Genomic DNA, 16,713 nt, shown 5'->3' with positions numbered 1-16,713 from the left:
CACATATCAAGTATCCTTCAGGTGAAATCTCCTGGGAAATATTCGGTATCCACTCTGGACAGGATTTTCAGAATAAACAAAAACTCCCATCCCTATAATTCAGCAAGAAACCTCCAGGCCAAATTATGGGACTACGGCTTTGCCAATCCCAAAACTCCCTTTTCTAATATCTGCTCTATTAAGTCCTTAACAGTCAAACTTTCAATTCAAGGCCAAAACTTCAAGACACTCAGAGCGAAAAACAAACATTTCGTTTGTTAGAAACAAACAAACATCAGTGTCCACCATGCTGTTCATAGGTTTAAAATCTCTCTCTGTAAAATATCTCTCTGTATACTTTTTGAAAATCTCCTTTCCTAAAAGCGTTGAAGTACATTTCCAAACTACTTCTAAAAGGGAGAAGTAAAGGAAGGGAGAAGAGGGGTCCCGGCCAAGGAAAGAAATGGATAAGATGTACTACAGGGCAGGCCAACCCCTTCTGCGAGAGCCGCTCCTACGCCCATCAATAAAACCATTTTGGGACCTGTCCACTCCGGGGTGCCCAAAGGTCCAGACCGCAGTGGTACCCCCGTACCAACCCCCCCCACAAGCAGCAGGCAGCCAAGATGCTGCACCAAACGACGTGACTGGCAGTCTTTTCTTCCACTCTCCTGTCGGGAGAGAACCGGGCACCAGCGTCTGACGTTGGGGGGGGGGGCAAAAAGGCTCTGACAGCCGAGCAGAAGAGCAAATCGGCCCGATCCTTTGCACCCCGGGTCCTGCGAGGTGTCTCAGCCTCGCGGCCAGGCTGCGGCAGGCAGCAAACTCGGCATGGGAGCTACAAGAGACCCGCTCTCCAGCCCCCAATCTAGTCGGGGGGGGGCGAACTGTTTGTTTTTTAAGTTCATCACGCCGAGAGACGCGAAGCGGGGTGGAGAGTCGAGTCGGGGGAGGGAGGGAGGGAGGACAGCCGGCGCTTCCCTTCGCCAGCCAGGGCGCGCTCCGGGGACCGAGCCTGCGGCAATGCGAAGGTGCGCAACAGGTTCGAGCCCCAGACGCGCCGAGTCCCGGAGGAGGTGGAGGCGTCCATCGTGGCTTCGGAGGAGAGACCCTTTTCGGCTGGCCCTCCCTCCCTCCTTCCCCCCCTCCCCTTCTTCTCACCTAGGTGGGCGAGCCAAACTTCGCGCAGAGAGGAAGGCAGGCAGGCAGGCGGGCGGGCGGGCGGAGGGGAAAGTTGCCGTCCGGGGAGCCCCGGCCCGCCTCGAAGGAGCGCCCCCCACGTGCTGCCCGCCGGAGCGGAGCCGCAGCCCCGAGCCCGGCCGGGTGCGCCTCCCTTCCCCTTCCCCTTCCCTTCCTGCTTGCTTGCCTGCCTGGCTCGCTCCCTCCCTCCCTCCCTCGCCTTCCTTCCCTCCTCCCTCCCTCCCTCCCTCTCTCTCTCTCTTTCCTCCAGGCGCCATCGCTCTTTTCTCTCGCTCCCTCCGCGCCGGCCCCGGGCAGCCGAGGTGGCCGGTGGAAAGCGGTCGCCAGCGGGCCACAGGCCCCGAGACCCTTTCTCCGGCCCGCGAAGAGAGGCGCTTTTTTTGCCGGCCGGTCACGGGGCGAACTCACCCTGCTGGGACTCCCGTGGAGGCCTGGCAAGGGGCGGGCGGGCGAGCGGGCAGGCGGGCCGCCGGGCTTCGGGGGGAGAGAGAGCGAGAAGGGGGCAGCCGGGCGAGGCCCCGCCGCCACCACCTCGCCTCCCGGAGCTGCTGCTGCTGCTGCTGCTGCCGCCGGTCTGGGCTCCGCCGCCGGCTGCTCCTCCTCGATGGCTGGCGGTTCCCTTTCTCTCTCTCTCTCTCTCTCTCTCTCTCTCTCTCTCTCTCTCTCGAGCAGGAAGGAAGGAAGGAAGGAAGAAGGGAATGAGGCAGGGCTGACGTGAAGGGATGCAAAACAGCCCCTCCTAGCCCAGCTCGGAGAAAAGGGAGAGAGAGAGAGAAAGAAAGGCGCAGCAGCAGCGGAGGAGGGAGAGCGGCGGCAGCAGCAGCAGCAGCAGCAGCCCTTTTATCTCGCTTTTGTTTTCGCACTTCCTCTCTCCCTCTCTCTCTCCGTCCCTCGCCAAGTTTTCTTTTCTCTCCCTCCTCCGCCCCACAAGCAGCCTTCCTCTTTCGCGCTCTTGCGCTCTGCCCCCCCCTCGTCTCCGGGCCTTCACACCGAGCCCCCTCGCCAAGAGCCCCTGCCGCCGCCGCCGCCCTCCTCGCCCTCCATGTGGCCTGCAAAGTGGGGCCCAGGCAGGCCCTTCTTGCCACCCGCGAGGCGCGCCAGTAAAAAGCGTCGTGGCCCCTACAGAGCCCCCCCCCCCAGCCTGGGCCCGGTCAGGGACCTCGGCCTGTCGGGTATGGGGGGGGGAAGAGGGTGCCAGCGCGTGCCTAGGGTGGGCCCAAGCCCATCAGGGTGCAACGCCGTGCCCCGAGGCCTGCTGGTGGGAGCACGCGCGCACACCAGTGCCCGTTTCACTCTCTGGGCTCTAAGGGTGTCCTTTGCTTCTTTGAACCTGCTCTCTTTCACTGGTGTAAGCCCAGGTCAGGCTATTCCAAAGGGGATAAATCGCTTCTCCCCTTTACAGTCTGATGGAAACACTCGGCCACCCACCCTCTCGCATGCATTCGCTTTCCCTCCAGAGTAAAGCACTCCAAAGCATCGGTTTTGTTGTTGTTTTGGTACCACAATTTTCCCTGCACAGAAGGCGGTAACTAGGCTGGCAGGACTGCCAAACTGAACAGCAGTGCAGTTCCTGCAGAGGGAGTTCAACAGCAGTAGTCCCAAAGGCACATTCCTGGAAATTTTGACACGATCCACAAAGGATTTGCTGCCCAACAAGGCATAACATTTCTACTTGCCATCCATGGAAGTACCGTTCAAGACACCGCTATATGCATTACCCAACCCAGTCCTCTTTCTGTGCCCCTCTGCCCCAGCGAAACTTGAAAGAAGAACTATATACTTCCCCAAAGAAGAATTATGTGAGCTCGACTGCTTTGGGAGCCTGGGCAACATCTTTCATGTGTTTGGAAGGTGCTTTTCACAGGGAAAGCTTCGGAATCCTCGAACAAAGGAGGAAGCAGGCTGCAGCAGCCGTTTAACAGCAAAAGGGGAAAGGCTCTATGATAAGGGAACAACTCTCAATGCACAGATCCTATCTGTATATAAACAGCTTGATATTTTCATTTATTAATTAAATTCATCTCTTGCCTTTCTCCCAGAAAATGTCCTTCAAAGAAATTAAAGATAATCATACTCAAGGAAAACAAATTCAAATGAAACAAAAATATTTTAAAACAATAACTTTAGAAATAACTTAGCCAGTTAGTTGTAATTCCATCAGCAGCAATCTAGTTTAAATAGGCAATGTTCCTATTCTGGAGTTTCTAAACATAACAGTAACTTTAGGTAGCGATAGGGAGATGCTGCAAGAATAGAGACCATCATCCTGTAGAATCACAGAAAGGCTCTCCTTTCCTAATTCCTACACTCTCCCCTATTTTCTTTTATAACCCCATGTCTGATGATGCATGCACATAACACTGTACTTTTTGTTTAGTTTTCCTGTTGGCCTACTAAAGGTATGACCCTACTAGTTATGTTATAAAGGATGCCGTACCCCAACCCCTTATTACTACTCCTTTTTGGAGTCACAGACAACTCAACACAATGCCTCTGGGTTTCCAAGGGAAAGAGTAAATACATCAGTCATGTGGCTGGCACATGAGCCAGTCAACTAGTTAATCCAATCCTGTCTAGCATATCTTTGTTGGTTTTCTTGCAGCACAGTGAAAAAGAGTCCTATAATGTTTTAAATGCTAATATATTGTATTTGGCATAAATTTTGCGAACTGCTGTTCACATTCTTCAAATGCATCCACCTCCACTACTTGTGTGTGGTGCCACACAAGTGACAGCAGTCCCCAAACCTTTGCACTAAGCTTGGTGTTAACATTTAAACTTGTGAATAGGGACTCCTTCCTTTGGACCATCCCTATCAAATCCAGGCAAACAACCCATATTCCTTTTAGACTGCTGTTTTAATTCTGATGCAGTTCATTGATGATTTAGACGTTGCCTTTTTAAAATATTGTTCTTGATAAAACAGAGCCTTGTTTCCTTTGGTGATACTGCATAATCCACATGTCATAGCAATGACTAGCAGTATGTGTGGGTATATCTCTGGTGATTGTTATTTATAAAATAATAAAGTTGTATACATCAAAAATAATTTAATTAAAAACAAATAAGGTTCAGTCAACACATTAAAAAAGAACAATATTTCAAGCGGCCAGTTTTTTCAGTATTTATTTATTTATTTATTTATTTATAACATAAACTTTCTGTTCTTCATATACAGATAAATACTTGTGTTGACACAGATACTAACAAGACCACATTATTATGCACAGTCTCTTCACAAACAGACTGACTCATTCCTACTCTCTCTTTCCACACTCAAGATGTTCACTAACAGCTCTGCCTTGGCAGCACAAATTGACTCTGTTTGACTCTTCTTCAAATATTCCTTTATATACCAAACAGGACCTATCCAGCAAAGAAACATGTAGTTCAATGAGTTTGCAGTTCCATTCATAAACATTCCATTCATTTACATTTCTCAGATTCGATAGCTGTCATTCCTGGAACACGTTCCCCATTCAATTGTCAATCAACCCCACTTGTTTACCATGCAAATGCAAACTTTCACATATGTAAAATACATATACACACATATACACACACACACACACACAGTGAAAAATCACAGCATCTGAGGAATAGACTAGAGCCCGTGAACACTTATGCCAAATAAGACGTTTTAAGATGCCACAAGACTCTTTGTTGACTTAACTTTGACTACAGATAACACAGCTATCTCTCTGGAGCTGTCATCCTACCCATCTATGTATCCTCATATAATTTCCCATATAGTCTGGTTATTAGAATCATGGAGTAGGAGGTCCATTAAAGATCACTGTGTTCAACCCATGCTCAGTGTAGGCTCCGCAGTGCAGGATTCAGTGACATGATTGTCTAGGGATCTGCTGAAACAGTCTAGACCACTGGTTCTTAACCTTGGGTTACTCAGGAGTTTTGGACTGCAACTCCCAGAAGCCTTCACCACCAGCTGTCCTGACTGGGGTTTCTGGGAGTTGCAGTTCAAAAGCATCCGAGTAACAAAGGTTAAGAACCACTGGTCTAGATGAAGGAGATACTGTATTAAGATCTCTTGAGGCAATCAATTCCACTGCTGAACAGCTGTCACTCTTTGGAAACTTCTAATAATGTTTAACTTAAATCTGCAACCTTTGGTTCCAGTCCTGTTCTCAGAAGCAACACAGAATAGGCCTGCCCCATTTTCTGCATGTCTTCCTCTCAGCTGTTTGAAGGCTGCTATTATTTTATTTTCTGAACTAAACATATGCAGCTCCTTCTAGCATTCCTCAAAGGGTGCTGCACTGCTGGCTTACATTCAGCTTGTGAGCCACTAAGCCTCAGGTTCTTTCCATGTATACTTCCACCGTGTGCCAAGCATGTGCTTTACTGGGTGGTATTGTTGGTGGTACCCTAAATAAGACTTTAAATATCTGTTTAAAATCATCTTGTTAGGTTTGGCCTAGTGGTCTAGCTAGCTTGTCCAGACTTTTTGGGCCTTGGTCCTGTCTCAGATAATATTGGGCTGTCCCTCCTAGGTTTATGTCATCTGCAGAGCTGTTCCAGAGCAACTGTTTTCTCACTCCCTACTATAGGTAACCCAGGCATTGAGTTTGTTAGTACACTCAGTAAAAGAGAAAGAACGTCCTTTGCTGTGGTTGGGGCTGGATGGCGAGGAAAAGACAGCTATCTTGCTGGTATTGTGCTGTGCTTTGCCAGTGTAGGGGGGATTTCAGGCAATTTAATCACAGTCGGCTAGAATAATTCAAGAAGAAACTACAGTACTGTACATATTTCACATCAGTTATGGGAACGGCTTAATGGAATGCTCAGGATCCAGCACCATGTCCTCCCAATTTTATCCAAATCATGGTCGTGCTTTATAGCCTTCTGAAAACAGAAGCTAAGATGAATATATACGCCTCACAAATATAAGATGTGCTCCCTCTGCAATTGAAGAACTAGTTCGTGGACACATGAACACTCATCATGGTTTGCCAATAGTCTTTTTGAGATGTGCCATGACTGGAAGTGACTGCACTATAAAGAGACCACGGAGTGGCACTGTGTCATTTGTTTTCTTTCTACAGAATGTTTTCCACTGAGTTTGCTTTCCGATTGTTAGGGGACATTGAGCAGCTGCTCAACTGGGCTTGAATGAGCCCACTCCTAACACTATGGGTCTTACCATCCCTAACAAACTAAAGCAGACTGCTACCACACACTGTGTGAACTTCAGACATTTTTGTCCCAGTATGGTTTGCAGTGCATCTACTTGCATTCTCTGAATCCTCCGTTTTCAACAGCGCTGATGGAATGCCTTTCAGCAGCTCCCTGAAAGGCTGCTCACGCTCCTTTCCCTCAAAGAGATGTCCAGTGACAAAAGGAAGACCAAAGGTGGGCAAAAGAAGAGGATACCCTTGTTTACTTGTGAGTAAACTGAAGTGGGAGCTGGCGGAGAGAACCACGCTGGAATTACAGCAACCTTCATATGTTGCCCTTAAGGGGTTTTGGATAGGAGCATGCCGTATTATTCATCAGACTGACTAGGCTGAAGCCTAGGGGGCATGTCAATTTTATTTTATTTTAGTTGAGGCAGACTGGGGTCCAAGGGTTAAAGGAACTACAGGAGACCCTCAAAATGGATATAGGGCTAAGGACTCCAGTCTAGTACTGTACCTACTGCACCAGAGTCAGCCTGTCAGCTTTAGTTGGATAGAAGACTGAAGTGCCAGAGGGGTCCCGAAACACCTGAAAGCTCAGGGCCCAGCCTGGGAGGGACCTTTCTGGACTGAGGTGGATGTCAACCCAGCAGTAGCCAAATGTTTCCTTTCTGCTTCAGAATTTTAAAGAGAAGCCACTCCTCATGGCACAATAATTAAACGGTAGTAAGGTAAAGGTTCCCCTTGACATTTTTAGTCCAGTCTTGTCCGACTCTAGGGGGCGGCACTCATCCCGCTTTTCAAGCCATAGAGCCAGCGCCTGTCCGAAGACAGTTTTCCGTTGTCACGTGGCCAGCATGACCAGGGGACGCTGTTTTACCTTCCCACCAAGATGGTACCTATTTATCTACTCGCATTTACATGCTTTCGAACTGCTAGGTTAGCGAGGAGCTGGGACAAAGCAATGGGAGCTCACTACGTTGCGTGGATTCGATCTTACGGCTGCTGGTCTTCTGACCCTGCAGCACAGGCTTTTGCAGTTTAGCCCACAGCGCCACCACGTCCTCATGGCACAATAATTAAACGGTAGCACTGCAATCTAAACCCTGCTCACAGTCAGTTTACAGTCCCAGCAGATTCTGGCAGCCAGCCCAAGGCTGATTCAGTCTTCCATCCTTCCGAAGTTGGGTACCCATCTTGTGCGCGGGGGGGGGGGGTATGTGTAGCCTATACAATTAAATTGTAAACCACCCTGAGAGTGCTTTAGTAGCACACACTTTGCTTTTGCTCTCTACTCAGGTCTTCTTTTCCTGCTCTTTTTAGTCAGACAGTTTGAAGACAGGAGTGAGCTATGCACAGTGGTGCCTCCGCTTATGAACGTCCCGACATACGACCATTTTGAGTTACGACCAGCTCTGGCTGCAAAATCTTGCTTCAAATTGCGGCCGGAGCTTCGAGTTACAACCAAAAAAAGACAGGGAAAAAAGGCAGGGAATTCAAATTGCTAACCGTTGGTAGGCAAAGAGCTGCTTCTTTGTAGCTCTTTTGCCCCAGCGGTTAGAGTGTGCGATTGGAGGAGGCTTCGGACTGCCGTGTAAGGTAAGGTGCTGCTTTCTGCTTTTTAAAAAAACTTCTGGGTGGGTTTTGCAGCGTGGTTTTGGGCTGGGTGATGGGATTATGTTTCTATGCTGTGATGGGTCTTGGATGGTTTGTGTCCCCCCCCCCATTTCCAATGGGTCTTGTGGGGCTTGCTTTTTGCTTTGCTTTTTTTGTATTTCCAAAGGGTCTTGCACTATTTGCTTGCTTTCTGCCTTTCTTTTTTGCATTTCTGATGGGTCTTGCGGGGTTTGCCTTTTGCTTTGCCTTGTTTTGCATTTCCGAAGGGTCTTGCATGGTTTGTTTGCTTTCTGCTTTACGTTTTCCCCATTTCCAATGGGTCTTGCATGGTTTGTTTGCTTTCTGCTTTACTTTTTTTGCATTTCCGATGGGCTTTGCAGTTTGTTTGCTTTTTCGCATTTCTGAACGGTCTTGCAGTTTGCTTTTCTCCCCCCCCCCCCAGAACGAATTGTGTTTCAGATGGGTCTTGCAGTGTTTTTTTTGGTGATCTTTCTCTTCGGCCAGAACAGATTAATTGCATTTCAATGCATTCCTATGGGAAATGGTGCTTCGACTTACGACCATTTTGAGTTACAACCTGAGTTCCAGAACCAATTAAGTTCGTAAGTCGAGGCACCACTGTAGTTGGTAAGCAGACTATGAAGCTGGTTAGCCGGTTAAACTTTATTCATATAATAATCACTATTTTTTTACAGAATGTTGTTTGTTTTTGATCTAATCAGAACTGTGAGTAAATGGAACCCTTTTTATTCTTTTACCAATATGTCTGAGTGAGTTGAGACAGTAAGCGCCAGTTGAGGAGCACTAAGCAATAAGGGGTGGTCTACTGAGGGGAGACCTGAATCTAATTCTGCTCTGTAGGTCCCAGAACTTTTTCTTCTGCATAGTTATTTAATTCATCCATTTCCACACTGCCAAGAACCTGCACACTTACAGAACTTTCTTAGATCCCCTGCACTCCCCAGGAGGGCCAGGGTATCCTCCTTTTGTGGCTGCTGTTGCTGCTCCACCAGTAGCAGCTCATTGGGACAAAGCAAGGGAACTGTTTCGGTGCTGAGCTCGCTCCTGGAAGAGGTGCACCCCCACCTTCCTGCCCCTCCTCCGGGTCTGCACGGCCTTGAGACCACCCAGACTCACAGGCGGCCCCAAGTCGCTCTCAGCTGGCAAGCAGTCACGGCCTCCTCGCCCAAGTCCTGGGAAAGGCGGCGGAGCACCCCGGACCGTCCAGCCCTCAGTCTTTCAGGCCCCCCAAAAGCTGGAGGAGCCTCTCTTCCACTCCAGCACCCCAGCCGCTTTCCTCACGCCGGCTGCCAAGGCAGCAAGACTCGGCAGGGCTCCTTCTCCTAGCGGATTAGCTTGCATCCACCTGCCCGTGCAACCCCCTTCCCGCTCGGATGTTTTCCCCGCCATTCTCGCTTTCGTGCAAGAACGGCCGCGCGACAGAGTTCCCGCGCTAAGGATGGAAGAGCCAATCCGTTGCCTAGCAATCAGACACGTCCCGCTTTCTCAGCGGGGGGGGCCCTCCGCCCCACCCCCTGCTGCCCTGAGCTGCATTGCGAGCGGGGTGCTCCGTAGCCGAAGCCACCCGAACAGCTGCCCCCTGGAAGCGCACTCTTCACGTCCCCAGGGGCACCCTTGTGCCGACGCTCCGTGCCTGTGGCTTGGCCATCCGCTCTCTTCCCCCGCCCGAGCTCGTGACGCTCTCGTCGTCGTCGTCTCTCTGCGCAGGCGCAGAGTCGGAGCGGCGTCTCTCAGCGCCCAGGCAAGGTTTCCGGTACGGCCCTCCCCGGTCGCAGGCTGTGGACGCGGGTTGCCTGGCAACGGGGTGGAAGACGAGGGGCCTTCGAGCAGGAATGAGGGGAGGGGGAAAGAGAGAGACAGAGACAGAGAGAGAGAGAGAGAGAGAGAGAGAGAGAGAGAGAGAGAGAGAGAGAGAAGCCTGGCATTATTTCTTCCTCTGCAGCAGCTCGCCCTCCTGCTGCAGGATGGGAAGAACCGTCCAGTCTGTGGCTCCTCTTAACTCCATCTCAGCCAGCTTTTTGCAAGCACATTGTTGTAACTGTTGAGGTAGTTGAGCAAAGAAAAAAATGAGAACTTTTACCTGAAGAACCGGAGTGGATTCATTTAAGTCACGATTACATATTTACTACGTCTGTATCCACCACCACCCCAATTGCTGCAAGCTTTGGAGGTCCTCTTCAAATTTTCAAGCTCTCCAAGTCACTTTGTTAGGTGTGATGTTTAAAAAAAAAAGCTGGCTGAGAAAGAATTATTTGATCTCAAAGTACTTTGCATATTAAGAAAGATGGTCCAAGAAGGTCTGCAGACTCTCAAGTTGGATATTAAGCATCAACATGAATGTCTCCAGGCTTGAGAATCAATAAATGCCAATAAATATCAATAATCATAGAACTGAAGAGCTGGAAAGGATTACAGTATATGGATTATTGAGTCCAGGCCCTGTCGAGGAGGCCCAGTGGGAAATCAAACACCCAACCTCTGGCTTTGCAGCTAGAGACCTAAACCACTGAGCTATTCAGTTCATTTTAGGTTTGATAATGACTTTAATCAATTTCTCACAACAAATGCAACAAAAAGTGGATGTTCAAAATCAAGAACTGAATTCCATATCTGTGATTAGAATTATACTGAGCTCCATACTCAGGCAATTGCTTCATAGCTCCATCAAAAAGGCATAGGATGTGCTGGTGTTCTAGGATATTATCTCTTCATCTGGCAACATGTTACAGGGGGAGATGAGTTTACTTTAAGTCTTTCTTGTCTATCTGTTGCTTCAGGAAATTAATGGAAGAGGATAAAGAAATGGGTCTTCTCACATGATGCAGTCTTGGTTTTACACAAGGTAGCCCACAGCCCTACTGAATGTTGGAAAGGCATAAACTTTACGTACCTCATTTTACATAAAGCAAGTTCCCCCACAGTGAACTCAAAACTGCATCTATCTTGTCTCCCCAGAAAGGCTCATTGGGTAATGCAAAACACAGCCAGCAAGTAAATGTCTGCAGTGCCCAAGCCAGAATTAATTTGAAATAATAATAATAATAATAATAATAATAATAATAATAATAATAATAATAATAATAATAATAATAATAATAATAATAATAATAATAATAATAATAACAATAATAACAATAATAACAATAATAACAATAATTGTCATTGTAAGTATATACATGGTAAACCCATACAATGAAATTCATACAGGCATCCAGAGATCAGATCCACATGCATGCACGTAAAAAGTGGACTAGGTAATGGAAGTTAATGTTGGCAAACAATACAGGTTTATTCCTTGATGATGTCCAGTCTCTGATGACATAAATTCTTCAAGTTTTACAGACTGCTAAAGGCCAACCAAAGGTAACCATGAAGTCACAAACAAAAGCAGTGATATTTTCTATTTTCTTTGGCCCATTAAAGACAATCAAATTTCCTGCCTCAGTACGGATTAATGGAATTGGACTAGATAGGACTGTATTGTAACTGCTGTTTCTAGATACTGTATTCACCTAATCAACACTTGTGTTTCCTTTCAGAAAGGAAGGATTTGAGGTACAGCTGGGGGAAGCAGAACCCATGGAATGGACGGTAGATATCTATCTATCCCAAAAAGGAAGACCAATGGAAGAAGGGGGCCAAACTGGTGGTGATGTCTCACCCAGAAATGCCCTCGGAGGGAGAGTGGGCTCAACACCCCTGTTGCAGTACCATAGGTCGCAGTGTGAGGAGGCCCACAAGAAAACCCACAGATTTCAAACAGTTTGGAGTGAATCCCCGATGGTGAACTCTCTTGCAACGCCTGAGTTGAGGGACTGTTATGTAGAATGCAGGGGAAATGAAGGATCTGTTGGTCCAACTGAAGTTGTTCCTGGTTCTCCAGTGTTTGGAAAAAAAAAAAAGAAACGTTTATCAAGAAGATCTGTCTCCACTCTTTGGGGAACAAAAAGGGGAATGGGGTTTTCCCAATATTGAACCCACTCACAGTTGCTTAATGTTTGCTCCTTAGAAACTGCATTCAGGGATCAGATGTTTCCCACCAAAAACTAGTCCTCCAGTATCCAGGGTATGGTAAGAAAACCACACAACTGCCACTCTGCATTTTCCCTTTGGGTAAAAATCACTAGAAGAGACCTCAAGCTTTCAGAAGTAGCAGGCTGAGGTAGAACAGCAGTATCCTGAATAATAGCTGTAACTAAAAGTTTGCCAAAATAAAAGGGAAAAGAATACAGTCTCCACTGTTGGCTTCTATGGGAAGATGACATGGAAACCTCTCATCAGTTACAACTATTCAGTGGCTAGAGCCACTGTATAACTTAGAACTCTTGTGCCATATTTTCTGTGCCACTAAAATGCAAGGTGTTTGCATGTTTTGCAGTCTTGGGAAGAAAAATACAACTGAGCACTTTGTGTTTCTCTTTAAACAAGGTGGTATGGAAACAGGGAAATCTCCACATGTGTAAAAAAAAAGTATAATGGCTCTGCTGTGATATGGGTTAGGCCTGGGTGCAATAGATTTATCCACTGAGAAGCTATTAAGAACCCAGGTGTACCCTTTTTCCTGGCAGCAAGAGTAGGCATGCATATGATTGTTTTGTTAGGTAAGAACAGCACGAACCTAAGCCTGCAAGAAGCAATGGTCACTGAGCCCAGAATGCTTTTTGTTTGTTCCTTGCCTTCCATGGAATTCAGGGCAACACACACTGTTCTTACTCATTTTGTTCTCACATTAAGTAGGCTAGGATGGGTAAAGGTGACTTTATGGCTGAATGGGGACTTGAACCTGGAGCTGATGTTGCTTAGGAGTCCAGTTGCAAGCCAAGGGTACAAGACCTCCATCTCCAGTGGGCATTAGGTAGTTATGATTTTTCTTAAATATGTCAAGTAAGTGCCAATTAAAATGTATATTTAAGGTAACAAGCTCACAATATTTTTAAATTTTTTTAAGTACTTTAAAGAACCAACTAAAAACATGGATGTATAGGCAGGCCTTCCCTTCCAGTTAATTCCTGTCCTCTTTCCTTTTCTCTCTCTCTTTATTTGATTTATTTTTATTTTTCCCATCTTATAGAATCATTTAATCAATTAATTGTTATAAATTTTTTAAGAACTTGTTATCCTTATGTTGTAAGCCGCCTAGAGTGGTCGAAATGACTAGATAAGCGGGGTATAAATAAAATAAATAAATAAAATAAAAAATAAAAATATTAAAACAAGCAGAATTAAAAACACAATATGTTATGAATGAAAAAGGAATTAAACCATCACAATAATTACAAATACATTAAATGATTTAAAACATTAAAAAAAATTAAAAACAAAGTACTGTAAGCTAAAAACAAGCATGCAGGACTGAATTATTAAATGCTTGTCTGAAATTGTGGCTCTTCAACTGTCAGCGTAAGGATAAAGGGGAGGAGGCCAACCTAATTTCCCAAGGGAGAGCATTCCATCATCTGGGAGTTGTCACACAGTTGGCAAAGGAAAGAAAGATAGAAGGGGACTATGGACTGTTAGCTGCCTCAAAGGATACTTTGGAGGATTCCTTCAAGGGGGCCAAGAGAGAAGAATCGTTGCAGGGCTTAGGGTGGATGGGAGAGCTAAGAGAACAATTAGAAAAGGTAGGAAAGGAGGAGGAGGAGGAGAGGAAGGAAATTAGAAGGTGGGGGAGGAAGGAGAAACAACAGTAGTAGTACTGTAGAAGCAGGGGAAGGAGAGGAGATAAAAGAGGAAGAGACACTACCACCAGGATGGGAATGGATCTGGTTAGAAGATCCTTGGACTCACTGATTGGAGAGATTAAAAGTACCCTGGGAAGAAGCAGACCACAGGAGGAGAGTGGTGATTCCCCCAAGACCTTCACACTGGGGAGAAGCCAAGGTGAGGGAGTAGGGAAAGAGGATAAGAGAAGAGAGGAAGAAAGTAGAGCAGGAAAGATGAGAGAGGATCGAATGGCGAGCATGGGACATGAGGAGGAGGCCGGCACCGGGAGAACCGGGGAAATCATGTTACATAACAGCACTGATGTTACCTGTCTGTCATGGGTTTGGAGGGAAAGTTCCATCCTATGGGGAGTGGAAGGCGGGACATCAGGAGGAGGGGCTGTACTGTATAAATATGTGATGCCTGTGTGGTGAGAGGGAGATGCTGAGACAGACTGTGAGACACTGGGAGGGACGAAGCAGCAGCTGGGGAAGAAGAAGCTGTTGTGGGAGTCTGTGTGTCTGACAGGGTACTACTGTGTGTCAGAGTACCAACCTGAAAGGTTCAGGGGTCTGTTGGTTAGCCAGAACTGATGGGTTCAGGGTCTGTGCTTTAAGTTAAAGGTTCTAGGTGAACCAAACTGTATGCTGGTGTGTGTGAAAATAAGCCACGTTACTTTATTTTATTCACCTGATTGCTTATTTTTCCCTGTGTGTATTTAAAATAAACTTTATTCTTTTTGTTGTTTAAAAATCCATCCCTGGTCTGTGTGACTTATTATAGGGAATGGTTGGTGGCAGCTTAGTGTAACTGTGTGACATATCCCAGTAGGTCTGGGTTTGTCACATTGATTGGTGTCCAGCGTGTGGGATACGACTGGTCCAGTTGTCCAGCGGTCCAGCAAAGCCTTGGCAAGTGTGCCCAGAGCAAGGGGGGTCTAGTCAGGGACAGTCTGAGGCGCGTAGGTAATCTTCTAGGTGTACCTCACGGGGAGGTGCACTAGTAGAAGAACGTGCCAACTGGGGAGACTTAGATTAAGGTGCTCTGAGGCAGCCTGATTTTGGCGGGAAAACGCTGAGGCAAAACTGCGTAGCAACAGCGAGCTAGCTTGCCAGCTGAGAGGCCCAGCAGAGGGGGGTAGGCTCTGACTCGATACTGTTGCAAGTAGTGCTGAAGAACAGCAGCAATCTCTAGGGAGAGCTGGTTCTGAGGCAAGAAGGAAAAAAGTGGTCGTTTTATTTTGAGGCTTGACTTTTTAAAGCCGCCTGTTCTGAGGGGGGATTATGCCCTTGACTCGAAGCAAGATAGCAGACATGAGTGAAGTGAAAGACCCCCAGATTGACCAAGGTTCTGAGGATGAATTTGGCTCAGTGCAAGGTGACAGCACAGGAGAGCAAGACCCAGAACTCAGAAAAATACTCATAGCCCAACAGCATGAACTGAGGGTGAGGGAAATGGAGGAAAGGGAAAGAGAGAAACAGCGGCAATTTGAATTAGAGAGAGAGAGAATGGCGTTTGAATTAAAGAGATTGGAACTGATGAACCAGAACAATAATAATAATAGGGATTCTGAGGGGGGCCAACTGTCTAAGGCTGACCTGAAGAAATTCCCTGTGTACCACAAGGGAGATTGTCCCGAGGTGTTCTTTTCCTTAGTGGAAAGAGCGTTTGTGGACTTCTCAGTGAGGGAAACTGAGAAGATGACCATCATGCGGTCTTTAATCAGTGGTAGCCTGGCTGAGGTTTATGCCGAGATGCCTGAGGAACGGATGAAAGATTTCGCAGAGTTTAAAAAACTGGTGTTTGCAAGACATGGGATAAATGCAGAGCAGCTGAGACAAAGGTTCAGGTCCCTCACCAAGAAGCCAGAACAGACTTTTACCCAAGTGGGGGCCCAATTGGTGAGGCTGCTTGAGAAATGGCTGTCGCAGGAGGGAACAGAGACCTATGAACAGCTTAAAGACTTGATAGCCCTGGAACAGTTCTATTCAGTTCTGCATGGGGAATTGAAATTCCAGGTGAGGGAAAGGAAACCGAAATCTGTGGCAGCAGCCGCAGAAATCGCGGATTTTATCTCCCAAATAAGAAAGCCCTTGGGTGAGGGGAAATCTGTAGGTAAACCCAAAGAAACCTACAGCAAGTACTCTCAGGGACCAGGGAAAAGCCAGCAAGGGGGAGGGGCCCATGGTGAAGGGAAGCCCTCAGGCATGAAACCAAGCCCTCAGAATTTGGAGGGAAAACCCAAACAAGAGGAGAGAGAATCAAAATACACCAGAAAATGCTATTTCTGTCAGGGAAAGGGTCATCTGATCTCAGAGTGTGAGAAATTGAAGCAGCTAAAAGGAATGGTGCCTCAGAATTCTAGTGGGACCAAGCCAAAAGCTGTGTTCTGTGTCCAGCAAGAGCAAGGCTCAGTGTCACAGAGGGAGCCTGTTGCCATGGCTACTCAGTCTGGAACAGCTACCTATGCTGAGCAGGCTGAGGAAAATGGTCCTCTTGTGGAGGTAAAGCGCTGCTTGCTGATAAAAACAGATTCTCAGTTGTTTGAGACAGCCGGGGTGGACGTAGGAATACTTGACCGTCAGTATAGGGGGCTGCGGGACACTTGTTCCCAGGTAACCCTGTGCCATCCCGATATCATTCCCCGGGAGTTTATAATCCCAAATGAGAGCATAAAGGTAGCAGGTATTGAGGGGCAGGTAATCTCTCTGCCAGTAGCAGAGGTACCTGTCAACTTTCAAGGCTGGAGGGGAGATTGGCGGATAGCGATTTCATCTACTCTGCCAGCAGCCGTGCTCGTGGGAAATGACCTGGCTGAACATGTGAAAAGGGTGCTAGTGATTACACGCTCACAAGCCACCACGGGGACAGTTCAGGGGGGTAATGATGAGCCAGAGGCGGAAGCAGAGGGGAGTTCAGAAGCTGTGGTGGAAACCTTAACCACAGACAGCAGATTTGGACAGGAGCAAAAGGCAGACGCCACTCTCCAAAAGTGTTTTGAACAGGTGACTGACGCCCAGCTAACACCTGAAACCCCAGTGAGATTTCTGGAGAA

At 47.3% G+C, this 16,713-nt stretch overlaps 1 protein-coding gene and 1 long non-coding RNA gene across 5 annotated transcripts in view; one reads left to right on the top strand and one right to left on the bottom strand.

The window, feature by feature from the left end:
* ZNF710 (zinc finger protein 710) overlaps positions 1-1,725 on the bottom strand; it is a 30,078-nt gene extending 28,353 nt beyond the window's left edge. Inside the window, exon 1 of one of the 2 annotated variants that reach the window (XM_072982155.2) lies at positions 1,588-1,725. The gene's annotated coding sequence lies outside the window, so the exon portion shown is untranslated. Of the gene's footprint in view, positions 1-1,140; positions 1,284-1,587 lie in introns of those variants that run through there. The other variant, XM_072982156.2, reaches the window with a different exon arrangement.
* Positions 1,726-8,971: 7,246 nt separating this feature from the next.
* On the top strand, positions 8,972-13,943 carry LOC144584541 (uncharacterized). 3 transcript variants are annotated; one of them, XR_013538853.1, is made up of 3 exons: positions 9,720-10,088; positions 11,265-11,318; positions 11,495-13,943. It is a non-coding gene; the product is annotated as an uncharacterized LOC144584541 (long non-coding RNA). The 3 variants fall into 3 exon arrangements; XR_013538852.1 differs by lacking the exons at positions 9,720-10,088; positions 11,265-11,318 and adding an exon at positions 8,972-9,708; XR_013538854.1 differs by lacking the exons at positions 9,720-10,088; positions 11,265-11,318 and adding an exon at positions 10,102-10,797.
* The last annotated feature ends 2,770 nt before the right edge of the window (positions 13,944-16,713 follow it).

This window comes from Pogona vitticeps, chromosome 12, assembly GCF_051106095.1.
Source record: "Pogona vitticeps strain Pit_001003342236 chromosome 12, PviZW2.1, whole genome shotgun sequence".
Taxonomy (NCBI): domain Eukaryota; kingdom Metazoa; phylum Chordata; class Lepidosauria; order Squamata; family Agamidae; genus Pogona; species Pogona vitticeps.
Note: the sequence above shows the minus strand (reverse complement) of the source record. Positions and strands in the feature narration are given on the sequence as shown.